The sequence below is a fragment of the Protopterus annectens genome, chromosome 1.part1 (assembly GCF_019279795.1).
Source record: "Protopterus annectens isolate FY-2018-M chromosome 1.part1, PAN1.0, whole genome shotgun sequence".
Classification (NCBI taxonomy): domain Eukaryota; kingdom Metazoa; phylum Chordata; order Ceratodontiformes; family Protopteridae; genus Protopterus; species Protopterus annectens.
The window spans coordinates 848121554-848138920 of NC_056726.1; the positions used below are offsets into that span (position 1 = coordinate 848121554).

The window sequence follows — 17367 nt, forward strand, 5'->3', positions numbered from 1 at the left end:
ACCACATACTGCACCCACTAATAATCACAAAAGTAGACCTACATATGTGGAGGTGCTCACAAGTAACCTTCCCAAGCCTCAAAGGCCTCATAGGTGCAGTCCTCAGAAACCCACATTCACATAAACAGGACACATACTAACACAACACATAAAGCCACACCTCATTGTGTTTCACCTACCAAGCCCATACAGCAAAACAGTTCAAACCCCAACTATTTGGTCATAGGTGACTCCTTATGAGACACACAGATGCCCCCCCCCCCCCCCACACACACACACACACACACACACGCACAAGACTGGATAAAGAGAGGGTTACAGTTAGTGGCCTGTCAGGGACAAGGATCCAGCAGATCACACAAGCACTCAGGTCACTCACCACTAAGTACCAGTATGATTCCGACATAGTCCATTTAGGAGTGAATGACCTGGGATGTACCTCCCTGGACTATATGAAGAAAGACATGATTGAACTCTCTGAATATGTGTCACAGGCAGGTAAGAGTTCAGCATTAATCAGTATTCTTCCAAGGATGATGCCACAATACAGACAGAAAATGACAGACTTTAACAATTGGCTTAGGTACTGGTGTCATTCCAAAGGGGCCCAGTATTTGTCAATCAGAGAATATGGTCAACAGACCATGCTGCTTTGGCAGGGATGGTCTCCACCTGTCACCTTTAGGCTTTTGGATATTGACTAAAATATTATCCACCTCCTATTCTGCCATTTGTAGGCACTGGCAAACAGACAAATCTTCCAACATAACAAGCAATACTCAAGACAAGCTAAGGGTGTTGATGCTCAGTACTAGGAGTCTCAACAGGAAATTGCCCTCCCAGGAGTCTCTCCTCACTCTGGAAAATGCTGACATCTGTGCAGTCACAGAAACATGGTTTAAAACCACAGAGTCACCTCAGCTATGTAAGGCTATAATGCCACTAATATGTTCTGTTCACCCACTGAATGTGAGAGAGTTAAAGGAGGGGGTGTAGCTATCAACATAAAGGATAATCTCATCTCAAGATTAGTCAAGCAATATGACATGCTAGAATTCAGTGTCCAGCTAATTATGTGAAAAAAAATTCTTACTAGCTACAAATCCCCCTCCTTGAACCAAGATACCCACATAAGATACCTATAGCTACTAGAATTACTCACCATACAGCCCAATACCAGACACATGGGTGATTCTAATTACCCCTCCATTAACTGGGAGGCATATTTGACCACTAACATGCAGGCCCAAAGATTCCTCGATTTTATACATTCAAATATCCTGAAGCAGCTGGTCTGCACTATCACCATAGGAACAAACATTCTAGATCTGATGCTCGTAAATATGAGAGAGAGAGAGAGCTCTGCTCTCCCACGTGTGTGATGTCTTCACTAGTAAGATGAGATGACAACGTGGTTTTCCTGGAAATTAAGGTAAAATAAGACCCCCACCAACACACCCCAAGAACTTTAAAAGCTTTTCTAAGGCAAACTACCCCCTAATTAAGTGACAGCATAGCTAGATTCCATGCACCCTCAAATCCAGAAAACAGTGCACTAAAACCCTGTATGACCACTTAAACAACTGCATACAAATGGCAGTACCGAGCTGAAATAAGCTCAGGTCAAACTGCAAAAGCAAGACTCCCTGGTGGACCCCAGTCTTAATAAACTGTCAACAAAAGGAAGAAAACCTTGTTGAGAAATAAGAGAGAATGTGCACAACACAGCAATAAATCTTTCATTAGTTTAAACAAACAGAAAAGGAAACTAGCAAAGTCTCTGAAAGCTGACTTTGTGGTGAAAATAGCCTCCAAAGCTAAAAATAATCAGAAGGCATTTTTCAGCTCTGTTTGCAATCTTAAGGGCAATACCCAGCAATGTGCAGAAATTGTTATCAACATCATCTGCTACATCCTCCCAGCTGACACAGCTAATCTGCTGGCCAATAAATTTAGCACAAACTTCACTCTCCTATCACTCCCAGTTCCTCCCCAAGATATACTCTCACAGCCACTCCTCCACCAATTATTACTAAAAAACATGTAGCCACAACATTCTCCAAAGCTAAAAACATGGCTTCAATGGGGCCCAATGATATACGTTGCCTCAAGTAATTTGAAGTGACCTATTAGACCCAATAGGATCACCATTTAACCAAAGCCTCTGGACAGGATTTGTTCCAACAGAGTAGAGAACAGCTATGCTAATAACCCTGCTTAAGGGTGGACCGTCAACTAACCTGGGAAATTACAGACTCATAAGCTCGACTAGTCTTGTTTGTAAGGCTATGGAAAGAATAATCATGGACCTGATAAACAAAGACATAGGAAATCTACAAACACTGGACCCGACCCAATTTGACTTTGTTAAGGGTAGGTCATGTCAGGGTGGCCTAATGGTTAAGGTGTTTGCCTTACAAACACAAGGTACAGGGTTTGAATCTCACAGGGGATAACTGGCTAGGCTTAAAATGGCTCGCAAGGGCAGTTAGCCTAGTACTAGCCTATGAACCTAAACCTGATGAACTTACTTTGAGAAATACACCAATGTCATGGATGAGGGTAAAACAGTGCACACCACCTATCTCGACCTGGACAAGGAATTTGACACAATACCTCACTCAGGTACTGTGAATAAACTCGCTGACCTGGGCATAAATCCCTAAATCACCCGATGGATAGACAACTGGCTCAAGGAAAGGCCACATGTGGTCAGAGTGAGTGACTCTACTTCCAGCAAGAGGCCAGTTACTGATGGTGTGCCACAGGCCTCAGTGTTAGCACGACTCCTTTCAGAATTTACTTTTCAGATGCCTAGACCAATGTGGAGGGCCTCTTGATGACAAAGTCTGCAGACGACTACAACCTGGGGGCAATCACTGAATGCCCAAACAATACAGATACCCTTCAGGAAGGTCTAACTCAGACAAGTGAGAGGTGTCAGAACCACAGCCCGAAACTAAATGTAAAGAAATGCATTATTGTATCCTTTGGGAAAACAAATACACCTGATTACTACAACATTAACAACACATCCCTAAGAGTAGACTCAGAGCTAAGGAATCTGGGTACCCAGGTAGACAGTAGCTTGAACTTCAACAGTCATGTATCCACAGTGGTAAGGAAGACATTCCATGTGGCACAACTTATAAGTAAATGTAATGCATCGAGATATAGGAAGATTATAGTCCTACTGTACACAGCTCTCATTAGGCTAATAATTTAGTACAACACGCCATTTCGGATGTACTTGACCAGACGTCTTCAACAGCTGGAGTGGCCTCAAAGGTTCCTCACAAAGAAAATACAGGGTGCAAACAACATGTCCTATGCAGATAGACTGGATGCCCTCTCCCATAACTCTGCCTCCTATAAACTGGTAAGGGATGGCCAGTGTCTGACCTACAAGGAGCTGTAAAATCCAGTTCTGATGGAGCTGCTGCATGTCTGCAAGACAAAAACCACAAGGGTCAACCATTCCAAGGATATGAACCTAATTAGTGTGTCAAGCAAAACATCCTGGGCAGACAGATATGCATCCCTTAGACTGCACTTCTTTAGCATAGGCCTTCTATTCACTTGAAGTGGAGTCCTTCCCTGGCCCTCTTCAAAGTCAATCTAGATTGATGGTTGGGGAGCCATAAATTCATGGCCAGAGTGGTGCCTATGTACTTTATGGATAGAAGCAATTTGTAAAATCTGTAAAAATACCCAAGGATTAGGCACAAACTCATTCCCTCCTCCTGCCCCTAGGGGGCATGTACCAAGTAAATCGAGTTATAATGGCTAAGCTCACAAAGGCTCTCGAGAAGTTAGCCTAGTAATCTCTTGTGAACCTAGGAAAATCTGCAACATCCAAGACAAGTCTACCAATCACATGAACACCTATGTTCTACTTCTAATCATCTTGGAATTAATGCTTCTGTTTTGCTCCTGGTGAGAGAAAGTGCAGATGGACATTATTTCCTAGAGATTACTGATGACTGGAAAGCCTGATAACTGCTTCTTAGGAGACAGCCTGGGATTGGTGCTGCTGCTTTCGATTCCTGACTGTATCTGATTCGGCAGAATGTGTGTGTGGTACTTTAACTGGTCTGGTTGCTATACATGGCATGTACCAAGTGAAGGCTACATCAAACCTGCAGACCCCTGCAACATCTGGGACGAGACTGCTGATCACCAAAGAGCCTTTGGCCCACTTCTCATCTTGGGATTAGTGCTACTGTTTTTCTTCTGATGAGAGAAGAAGCAAAGGGACATGGCCTCACAGCTGTGTGAAGCTATGGTGAGACCACCACTAGCAGTAGCCAATAGGTGAATCACTACTGTTCATCAGTTTTGACAAACCAATTTCTGTCTTTTCAATAAGTACTACTAGAGTAGCTACTCTCTAACCTAACTTCAGAGTATCTCACAAAATACTTCATCCATAAATCTTCAGGGTCTACAACAGTAATTTCCCTCTAGCCTCTGAGTGCTATTTATGTTCCAGTTTTCCATCCTCTAGCAACAAGGCTCAACAGTCTGCTCACATCCCATCTGTGGTCAGTCTGATTGCATTAGGTGTTCTAAGACACTATAGCAACTATGTTACTGTTAACTACTGTTCTACTCTTGCATCCCCCCCCCCATTCGATAAGTACTGTACCTCAACAGCAATATATCAATCATGGCACACTACTAGACCCATAACATATGCACAGACTGTAAAGGAAAAAATGTCATGAGTGTCCTATGTCCCAAAAACCCACTGCAAAATATCTCAGCCTCTAGCACACAAGGCAACACCTACTCCTTTTGTACTCATACATACTGCAAATCCACAAACTCACCCAAGTGTCATCAGGAAGACAAGCCTAAGCCCATAAGGCCCAATAAGTCTGCTTTCACACAGGAAAAGGTTTTAGTCATTGGTGACTACAGTTAGGCATATAGACTCCACACTTACTGGACTAAACAAGAACAGTGTGTCTGTAAGCTGCTTGTTCGGTGGCAGGATTTGTAAAGTTATAAGGACCCTAGGTTCTGTTAAAGCCAGATACAAGTATGACTACAACTTAGTTGTGGTCCATTTTGGAGTAAATGACCTGACACACCACACCTAGTAGGATATGTAAACACACATGATGAAACTTACTATGCATGTGTTAGAGGCAGGAAAGACACTAGTCTTAAGTAGTATCATGCCTTCACCAAGAACAATGCTTAGATACAAAAGCAAGGTAAATTATTAAGTATTCATTCTAAGGGGATCCGGTATGTGACAGCCTGTATGATATGGTAGATAAGACTTCCTGTTTTACCAAGGATGGATTTCACCTGTCATTCCAGGGCTTTCACATACTGATTAAAGGCTATGCTGCCACACAGCCCCCTCTGAACACTCATATGGGGAAAATTCTAACTCAAATTCAGATGACATTAATGTAGTAATACTCAGTGCTAGGAGTCTAAGTAGAAAGATGCCAAAACATGAGGTCCTCCTGCAACTCAAACACATTCATATTTGTATAGTTACTGAAACATGGTTGGGTTCAACGCAATGACAACACTCCCTCTATACAAGGGATTAGCACCTATCATACTTTTAGACCGTTGCGAAACTGTGGGAAGATTACCTAGATTTATTAGAAACATTACTACTTCACATCAATCTAGCTACAACCATAGATTGGAGGTTGTGGAGACCCAAATCACCCTTAACAAATCCAACTACGATCTGTAGCTAGCTTCAAATCCCTGTCAGTTTTGCTCAGAGATCACAGAAATCACCTCAATTCCATTGCGGCATTAAATATCAAGCCATATACCTTCTTACAAGGGGACTTCAATTACTCAAGCACTGAATGTCACATTTACACCTCTAAAATAGTTATGTTCAGCATTTCCCAGACTTCATTAATTACAATTCACTGGAGCAAATTGCAAAATTATCCACTAGAGGTTCTAAAATCCTTGACTTGACCCTTACCAACCTAGTTCCCACCTACATCCCACCCTGCACCTCTTCATCCCTGGTTAAGTCGACCACAAATTGGTCATCTCTGCCAGGACTAATGGTACCACCCTACCACCAAATAAGACCATATTTAGGGACTTCTCCAAAGCAAATCTATTTTAATTTTAAGAAGACCTACGTAAAATTTCCAATAATCCCTTGCAAATGAATCCAACTGAAAGGTCTACTACAGTCTCTTCTGACTTTTTCAAGCACTTGAGCAGTTGTACAGAAAAGTCAGTACTCATTTGTCCTAAATATAACTTTAAATTGAGGAATAAACCTCTCTGGTGGAACTCCTGCATTAATAAATTGCAGAACAACAGAAGGAAAATAACTGAAAGTTAAAAAGAAATCCCCATATTCCTACCTCAGTAAGGAACTTAATAACACTATTAGAAAATGTAAAGCAAAGTAAAAACATAAGGTTGCTACACATTCCAAAAGGAACTACAACATTTTCTTCAGTTCTGTTAAAAATTAAGGAATAACAGCCAACACTGCACTGGCCTAATCCAGAATATCATCCATTCTGACACTAAGTATATGGCTAATGCATAAAAAATTAGTACTATCTTTACCCCCCTCTAACCACATTGTTGCTCTCACTATCCTTGAGAATTTAGTTTCCCCTGTAATCACCTTGGAATAAGTCTTAAAATTCCTGTCAAAGGCTAAAAATAATACTTCCGTGGGACCAGACTACATAGCAGGCTACATTCCCATCACTGCCAAGTATGCACTATCTGAGCCTCTACTAAGACAGTTCGACCTCAACCTATCTACAGGGTTTGTCCCTGATGCCTTCAGAACAGCAACTGTGACTTCCCTATACAAGTATGGCCACTGTACATATCCAAGTAATTATAGACCCATGAGCCTCACCAGCCTTATATGCAAAGCCACTGAACATAGCGTAAATGAACTAATTTATGCAGAAATAGTAAACATTTCCAGTGACAGATCAGCTCTGGGCTCTCTCATGTTTGGCATTTATTTTGCAGACATCCAATCCAATATCCCAGAAGTGTAGTTGACCAAGTTTGCTGACGATTGCAAACTGGGTTCTGTTATCTGCCCATCCACTGCTACTAACCTGCTTCAGGAATTTTCACTTGGATGGTGTATCAAAAACAGTCTCAAAATAAATAAAAAATGTGCAGCATAGTATCATTTGGCAGAAAGATTGTTCCCACTTCATACATTATTAATGATACTCTTCTTCAGACAGATATGGCCATAAGAGACCGGAGTACTTATGTGAATTGCTCTCTCTGATTTGATCATCATATTTCTACCACATTTATAAAATCAATCTACTTGGCGCATTCAATTTTCAAGGGAATATCTTCAAAATCCAAAGAAATCATTCTATCACTGTATTTTTCCCTCATCAACCCAATCAATGAATGCAATACCCCATTTGGTATGTGCAAGTCTAAGCATAGCACTCAACTGGGAATGCCTCAAAGATTATTAACCAAAACTATTGAAAGTCTTAAATCTTTCAACTACCCTGATAAATTATCAAGACTCTCCTTATACTCAGTAACCTACAGGTTACTACGAGGTGCTCCATGCCTCACTTTTTGAGTTACAAAAGATCCAGTCCTATCTGACCGCCTACTTCTTTGCAAAATCAGTGGCTCTTCAAACAGCTGAAATGAATTAAATCTACACCAGTAAATAAGACTCAAAGGAGAGATAGGTTCCTAAAAATATCCCTAGCCTATTGGATAAGTTACCACTAAAAGTCAAACAAACTACTACTCTGGCTATCTAGTTTTGATGACTGGACAGGTGGACATAAACTTACATGAGGGTTATCCTGTAAAAACAGTGGTCAGTTTGGGAGGTGAGCACTATTAAATGCTTGAAAAGAGTGGCAAGAACATTTAAGTTTGTCAGCTTAAATATGTATGGCAGTTTCCCTGCAATTCTTTCCTTAGTATGTTTCTATGTTCCATCCCTGATCAGAGCTGACACCTCTCAGTGACTTTCACCCTTAGAACCCACCCAACCTGCCCACAAACCTTGCCATCTTCAGGGGTTTCTTGAAGGTGAATTTACTGAACCTAAATGAAGACCTTAAGACTAGATTTAAGAGCACCCCTCCACTTCCACCTTGAGAAACCAACAGCTAGCACTACAGCTTTTGTAGATAGCTTCTGTTCTCATCTCAATGTCAGCTTTGAGACATCATTTCCAAACTAACACAAACACGTTGCCAGTTTTAGGAGCAGACATCTCCGATGGATCATGCATAAATAAGCTTTACAACAAAGAAAAAAATCCTCACTATTAGGAGCAAACTAAAAACCCACACTTCAAAATCATACTCAGGAAGTGAAACAGAACTCAGAGACATATGGAACTCTACCAAAGTTAAGTATTAACTAGAAATTACCACCAATATTGAAGATAACTCATAAGGCTTTTACAAGTATATCTGGAACTTTAGGAACAATATGCAGCTGTGAGTTGAAACACAACAATAACTACACTGCCCTTAAAGAGAGAGCCAACAAATTACCAAACAGATATTGTTCTAACTTCTCCCCACTGTCTCAACCTAGATCCACCCTATGACATCATGTTTATAACTCCTAAAAAAATCACACCTGCGCAGATCTTGAACACTCTCATGGACATGGAAAACACTAGCTCTATTGGGCCTAAAAATATGCTGAGATACCTTCTTGTCAGTATGAACCACTGCCTCAATGCCCAGCTCCAAAATCTGTTCAGCTTCAACCCTCAGTCGTGGAGAACAGCAATGGTCATTCCCCTACATAAAGTTGACCACACCACTGATCCTGGTAGCTGCAGACCCATAAGTCTAACAAACCTTATTGGTTAGACAATGGAATGCATCATAATGGATCTTGTAAACATATATAGTGACAGCCTGCAGTCCCTTGACCAAAACCATTTATTTGCAAAGTTAAGATCTTGCCTGTTTAACGTAGTGGACTTCTGTGAAAAAGTCATTGAGGCTTTGAATGAGGACACATCTATAAACACAGCATATCGTGACCTGGTCAAGGTGTTTGACATCATTTCACACATGGAAATCATAGTTAATACCCTTATGTAATTCACCCATTAGGAAAATGTCCAGCAAATTGGGACTGGGGACACACTCTCCTCTAAAATGCTCATTACTGGCAGTGTCCCCCAGGACTCACTAGTGAGTGCTGCTTCTATTTTACCCCCTCAGACATCAAGAGTCAATCACGGCCTCTCCTGATGTGTTTTCTGAATGCAACGTGAGCTGAGCTATCAAAACCCTAGATGATTGATTACCACATCCCACAAATGTGACTACCACATATTATTAAGTGGTACAAATACCATGGGCTGAAGCTAAACACCAAAAAGTATATTGTCATGTCCTTTCTGGAAAACTATCACCCGATACTGATCCGAAGGATATTGCCAATATCCTGGCAGATCGATTCAGTGCCAACTTCACCCCCCTCTCACCCCCCAAATGGCCCATCTCAATACCCGAAGATTGCCAAATTCCAGTAATAACGGCCACACAGGTACAAAACGCACTCTCTAAAGCCAAGAATACAGCATCCATGGGACCAGATGACATCCCGGGCTGTGTACTACATGAACTACAATATGAACTGGCACCTCACCTAAGTGTCATGTTTAATCATAGCCTCACCTCAGGTTTCGTGCCCACTGAGTGGCGCAGAGCTACAGTTATCCCAATCCACAAGGGGATCCACCTTGGATCCCAGAAACTACCGTCCCATCAGTCTGACAAGCCTTATCTGCAAGGCCATGGAGCGTATTATCATGGAACTTATAAACAAAGACATTGGCACCGTTCAAACACTGGACCCCACCCAGTTTGGGTTTGTGAAGGGCCGATCTTGTCTCCTGAACCTGATTGACTTCTTTGAATCAGTCTCCAGAGCCATGGACAAGGGTAAGGTGGTCCACACAGCCTATCTAGACCTTGCCAAGACCTTTGACACCATCCCCCACTCTGGAATCATAGATAAACTTACTAAGTTGGGCATTAATCCCTATGTCACCCAATGGGTTGCTAAATGGCTTACTGATAGAACCCACACTGTAAAAGTAGCCAACTCCAAATCCAGCTCCAGACAAGTGACAAGTGGAGTACCTCAGGGTTCAGTCCTGGGGCCGCTCTTGTTTGGCATCTATTTCTCTGAAGTACAGGTCAACACTAAGGGACTCTGGCTAACAAAGTTTGCAGATGACTGCAAACTGGGAGCCATTATTGAATCCCCAAATGATGTGGATACTCTACAAAAGGGCCTTACAGAAACAGATGATTGGTGCCAGAGCCATAGGCTCAAGCTCAATGCCAAGAAATGTATTGTTATCCCCTTTGGGAAAAAACATGTATCCATGAATTACCATATATATAGGTGCCAGTACACTAAACACAGAAAGTGTGATAAGAGACTTAGGGACACAGGTGGACAGTGGTCTCACCTTCGATAACCACATCGCCACAACAGTCAGGAAATCCTTCTATGTGGCAAACCTCATCACGAAGGGCTTTTCATCCAGAAAAAAGGAGGTCATTGTCCCACTGTACTCATCCCTCATTAGACCCATTATAGAATACAACGCCCCATTTGGTATGTACCTCTCAAGACATCTGCAACAACTGGAAAGGCTTCAGAAATACCTCACTAAAAGAATCACAGGCCTAAAGCAGATGCCCTACGCTGACCGCCTTAAAAAACTCCAGCTATACTCTGTCGCATATCGTCTACTCAGAGGCTATCTCTGCTTAACATACAAGGCCATGTCAAACCCAGAGCTGTTGGACATGCTACACTTCAAGAAATCCCAATCCCTCAGAGCTACACGCTCCAGGGATCTAAAAACCTTGTCATCACAATAAAAAAACATGCTGGAGGGATAGGTTCCTGACCCAGAGACTCCCCAGACTCTGGAATAGATTGCCCATACATGTCAAGCAGAGTGCCTCTTTGGACCTCTTCAAGAAGAACCTTGACGATTGGATGGGAGAAAGGAAATTCACCCCAGGGATCACGTCAGTCGCCCTGCTAGACAGGGGTCCAGGAAAGTAAATAATGTGGGAAGAAATAGCCAGGGAATTGTTATGGCTAGGCTTGTATAGGCCCTAGGGCTGATAGCCTAGTACCAACCTATGAACCCATGCATCAATCACATTAACAGCCCCCTTACCTCAAAATGGATACCGTTACTAGGGACCTAAGTAATTTTTTGGACAGTGAACTCTTCTTTTACCACCATGTACTCACAGATGTTAGGAAATCTTTCAGTCTAGAACAGCTGATTACCGAAGGCACATCTAGGTTATTCCTCTCTATTCTGTTACAGGCACATTATAAAAAAAAATGCTCCCTTTGCCATTTACCTGACCAGACAGATGATCCAGTTTGAAAGACTTCAGTGTTTCTTCACAAAGAAAATAAAGGGCCTGATCTCTATAACCAAAGCAGAACAGGTCTACATCTCTTCACTGACTCGTACAGACTCCTAAGGGCTGACTTCTGTGCAGCCTATATTGCCTTAAATTATTCTGGCCTTGTGTCATTTCCGACTAGGGTTGCCACTGTTCATCGTGGCTAAAACTGGAGTAAAGCCACGCCTCTCGCATCATCAGTAACCCCACCAATCCTACCCCTCCCCCTCCCACATTCCGCCCATTTTGTGATGTCACGATAACACCACTCCGTGAGGAACGCCCTCTTTTTCCGTTCCTGCTGCCTCCTTTCGGCTGATTTACTATGCTTTTCTGTAGAAAAAAAAAAAAAAAAAAAGCATTGTAAATCAGCCGATTTACAAACTCTGATAGTCCGTTTCCTTTTTGAAACAGAATACCGGAGTTTGTACAGTGTTTTCCAGACTACCAGAGAATCAGTTTGATTTCTGGATAGTCCGGAAAAAAAACGGAGGGTTGGCAACCCTATTTCCGACATGTTTGCAAAAGCTAATACAATGAACAGTGGCACAAAATACCTAACCCCTACAGTAACATAAACAGAAACTCTGGTAGGACAGATACCACTCTCAAAGAATTACTCTCTGGAACAGACTTCATGTAAAGCAAAGCAGCTTTCTCAACCTCTTCAAAAACAAACTAGACAAATGGATTGGTAACCACAAACACAACTCAGTTTGGCCCAGAAACCCTCAAGGAAAGGGACAGTAAATAGTGGAATTTACAGTGGCAAGATTGCATATGTTCTACCCAGTCAATTGCCTAGTAAGAATTACAAGTCTATTATAGGAGAGATCTGATAAGTGCAAAAACACTTGATGACTTTCTCAAGGACAAGTCTTATCCTTCCCCAAATCAGAAAACAGCACTTACAATGTATGCCTTTAGTATTTTTACAGAAATTAAAAGTAATTCCCCTCCAACTGGATTAGCTGTAGCACAGTCCAGATACAAGCTTACTGCATCAGGGTTTGTAGTGGTTGTGTTTTTCTGAGCACGTTTTCCAGGCCATCTTGGATTGGAAGAGGCCTATCTGCACTTTAGTGAGAGGATTGTGCAGATTGGACCCTGTCTGGTAAAGGCTGGTTGGTCTATGGCTTGGAATACACATCCTCATTGGTCCTTTTGAATCTTTTTAAAGTTTTTTCAACTTTTTGGCTTCTGTCTTTTAGGAGCTATATTTGAGCAGGTTTCTGCTCGTCTGTACCAAGCTGAACTGAGGTGGGCTACCAGCCACAACTCTGAGTTGAAATACCAGACTACTAGAGGCTTCCGAGCTTCCAAAAAAATATAACTTGCCTGTTTTTTTTTTCCCTTATTTATAGTATTTATTGCACTTTTGATTGCCTGCTGCCTACTTTTATATTGTATTTATATACTGTGTAGTTAACTACATTGTTGTAGTGTAACTGTCTGCATTATTGTGCCTGTTAAATCAAATTTTATTGCTGTTTTCACTGTTTACAAAGCTTTTTTTATGTTCACACTGTTTGTAAAGTATTTACAGGTACTTTTCACTGTTTTACAGCTATCTGTTCTGCATGGTCTGGTTTTCCTGCCAACCAGTGTTTAAATAACTGACCTGTAAGCTGTTTAAAACATTCTTTAGAGCCTCCTTGCTGTTTTCAACATTTTGTAGTGTCTAATTGCTATTTTTCTGCTGTGTTAAACATTCTCTAGTGTTTTCCGTTAAAACTAGGGTAGCTAGTAGATGCAGCATAGTCCAGATACAGGCTTGTTGTATCTGGGCTTGTTTGTAGTGGCTTGTTGTTCTCCGCACGTTTTCTAGGCCATTTTGGATTGGAAGGGGCAAATCTGCACTTTAATGAGAGGACTGTGTTGATTGGACCCTGTCTGGTAAAGGAAGTTTGGTCTAGGGCTTGGAATAAACATCCTCATTGGCCCATTAGAACATTTTTAAAGTTTTTATTCAGCTTTTTAGCTTCTGGTATTTAGGCCCTGCATTTCAGCAGTTTGCACATTGCACAGCACCATGCACTGCTGCACAATTGTGGGCCAAAGCAGGACAGTTAAATTCAACAATTTTTCCCTTAGCTATTACTGTAGCCCACTAGTATAGCCCACACCCTTGGTGCTTTCCTGGTCAAAAAAATACTGGCACTTAGCTGCAACCTATTAACCACCAGGAAAAAAATAAAATGCCGGGCAGAAATATCTAACCACTGAGTTCCTCCGTGAATGATTTTGAAAAGTCACCACTAGAGACAACAGTCTTCAACCTGGCATTATGGACACTTGGAATACCCTTGTTTCTAATGCCAACCTTGTTGACTTGGGTCTCTTGAGGCTGTGTAGTAACTGCCTCATGTACACCGACAACCCTCTACTAATAACTCACTCTAGTACTGAGTGCAAGAGATATATCTACACCAAGAATCTAGAATCCAAGCTCTTTCGCACTCAAAAAAGTAACACAGAAGAGGTTGTCAACTCACCCACCATTATATATGCACATGGTACCATTAATCAAACACACAGTATGCATCAAAGACAAAACTCTACATATGTGCTGGTTCTCTCGGAAAACTTACTATAACACCTGAGACTTGCAAAACAGAAGATTGCTACAATTAACGCAGTCCCACAGCAGCACTCACGACACATAGCAACACCAGTGTCTTACCCACCAAGCCCATAAGGCAAAATACACAAAAACAAATTTTCTTGTTATTGACGACTCGGTTGTGAGACATATGGATGTCCCGCTCACCAGGCTGGACAAGGAGAAAGTCACGGTCAGCTACCTGTCCAGTGCCAAGATTCATCAGATCACGCATGTATCAGGTCTCTCAGCAACAAGTACCATTATGACTCTGTCATAGTTCACGTTGGTGTGAACCACCAGAGATGTACCTCACTGGACCATATGAATACAGACATGGTTGAGCTCTCTGAATATGTGTCCCAGGCAGGTATGTCCCTAGCCTTGGGCAGCATACTGCTCTCACCTAGAATGATGCCACAGTACAAACAAAAAAATGATTGATTCAATAACTAGCTTAATTTTTGGTGTCATACAAAGGGGACTCATTTCCTGTCAGCCTAAGAAGCAATGGTCGACGAATCTCGCTGCTTTGCCAGAGACATTTTGTACCTGGCACCTCTATGCTTTCAGCTGCTGGCAAAGCCTCTTGCTTCCCTATAGTACTTTTTTTAGGCAAGATCCTGAAAACACCACCAACCAGAACAAAATAAGGGTCATGCGGCTAAATGCTAGGAGCTTAGACCAAAAAACTGCACTGCCTGGAAGCATTTCTATTACTAGAAGATGTAGGTGACTGTGCAGACAGAGAAACCTGGTTCACAGCCTTAGAGAGTACCCCAACCTTGTAGTATACAATGCATTCCACACCTTTAAACTGCAAAATGAACATGTAAAAAAAATAAAGGAGGTGGTGTTTCTATCTATATTAGAGATAAATTCACCTCCCATCAAGTTAGACTGGACAATTCCATGGAATTACTCCAAGTCCGGATTACTGTGGGTAAAACCCCAATTCAAGTCACAGCCAGTTATATATCCCTCTCCATGGGTCACAACGCCCACAAAGCCTACTTGACCAAACTGGAGACAATCCAAATTTTACCAAACACTCTGGTTATGGGGGATTTCAATTATCCCACTATCAACTGGGAAATCGACACTAGCCCCAACTCACTAGTGCAAAAGTTCCTGGACTTTGTTAATTCAAATGCCCTGGAACAAACTGTTCATACCCTGACAAGAGGGACAATCATTCTAGATCTAGTCCTCACTAACATGTCAAACAGATGCACTGCTGCAACTGTCAGACACTCATTAGTTAAATCTGACGACAAAACAGCCACCTTCGAGCTGACACTAACACCAAAACTCATAAAAGGGTGAAATCAGGATAAAAAACTTCACCAAGCCAAACTATAACCCTCCTAGGCGAAGGTATAAATGCATTCCAAGCCCCACCCCAAGCTGGAAGTGGTAACTATGCCAAAGTTTACACTAAAGCCCTGTACAATCACTTGCACAAGTGTATGAACTCGTCTGTACCAGAAAGAATCAAAGCTAGAGCCCCCAGTAAAAACAAGCTGCTATGGTGGATATCCAGCATCAAAAATCTTTAAAAATAAATGCAAAAGGTTGCTTTCCAAGAAAAGAAAGGCAAAGTCCCAGCAATGGAAAAGCAGCCTCTTCAGACTCAACAGGCAAATAAGTCCACTTGTCAAATCCTCTAAGGGATCCTTTGAGAGAAACTTGGCAAGTATAGTCAATGATAACCATAAGGCCTTTTACAGCTATGTACACAGTCTAAAAGATAGGACCCAAGCATGTGCAGAACTGGTGGTCAATGGTATCACACATACTGACCAAACAGAGATAACACACCTGCTAGCGGAAACCCCCTCCTAACTTATCACAAACCATCCCCCAAACTCCCCCTCCTCACGTACATATGTGAAAAGCAGCTCCTCAAAGTCTTGTCCAAGGCAAAAAACATAGCCTCTATGGGACCAGACAACATCCTAGGCTGTCTTCCAAACAGGCTACAACATGAACTACCATCACCATTAAGTACCCTTTGCAATCACTGCTTAACCACAGGCTTTGTTCCTGCAGAATGGAGAACAACAACAGTTATTCCCCTCCACAAAGGTGGCCTAGGAACAGGCCTGGGGAAATGCAGACCCATAAACCTAACCAGCCTCATCTGTAAGGCCATGGAACGTATCATTACGGACCTCATAAATAAAGACATAGGCAACCTCCAAACCCTGGAACCTACTCAATTTGGCTTCGTCAAGGCAGATCCTGCCTGTTAAATCTGGTGGACTTCTTTGAAAATGAGACCAGGGCCATTGATGAGGGCAAATCTGTGTGCACAGTATACCTTGACTTGGCAACGGATTTTGCCTTCGACACAATCATTCAGGCATTATCGATAAACTTAGCAAACTGAATGAAAATCCCTTTGTTGTAAGATGGGTTGCCAAATGGCTCACAAACTGGACGCATACTATCAAAGGGGGTGACTACACATCAACCAGCAGACCTGTTACTAGTGAGGTACCACAGGGGTCAGTGCTGGGCCCCCTTACTCTTTGGTATATACTTCTCAGAAGTTCAGATCAAAACTAATGGGTTGTGGCTGACCAAGTTTGCATGCAACTGCAAACTAGGTGCAATCATTGAATCCCCTAATAATGTCAGTATACTCCGGGGGGGGGGGGGTCTCATGCAGACCGACTGGTGTATTAGTCATGGTCTCAAAATGAAAGCAAAGAAATGCAGCATCATTCCCTTTGGCACAAACAATGTCCCTTCACAATATGAAATGAACAACAAAACCCTAAATACCCACAAAGTGGTAAGGGATCTGGGATCACAAGTTGACTGCAACCTTAACTTCAACCACTATGTGTCTACTGTAGTAAGGAATGTTTTCTAAATAGCACACCACTTGATTAGTAAATGCATCACCTTGAGCAAAAGAGGTTATAACCCCTCTACACTCGGCACTAATCCGGCCCATAATTGAATATAGCTCCCCATTTGGAATGTACCGTTCAAAGCACCTGCAACAAGTGAAAAGACCTCAAAGGATTCTAACAAAGAAGATCAAGGGGCTCCAGTATGTGCCTTACACAGACTGAATAAAATCTCTGTCACTATACTTAGTGTCATTTAGACTTCTTAGAGAAGACTTATACCTGGCCTACAAAGTAATCCAAGACCCAAACCTAATGAACTTGTTGCATATCAGTAAATAAAATGGGACCTGGGCTACTTGTCCCAAGGACCTAAATATGGCCTGCAACTTAAACAGGACATGCTGGAGGGACAGATTTATCTTCCAGCAACTGCCGTGTTTTTCACCAATTCATG

General features: G+C 42.1%; 1 protein-coding gene across 1 annotated transcript in view; it reads right to left on the bottom strand.

Moving 5' to 3' along the window:
* The window catches only part of LOC122815150 (probable E3 ubiquitin-protein ligase HERC1), a 5886073-nt gene that overhangs the window by 3839618 nt on the left and 2029088 nt on the right, over positions 1–17367 (bottom strand). The gene's annotated exons all lie outside the window — the stretch shown is intronic.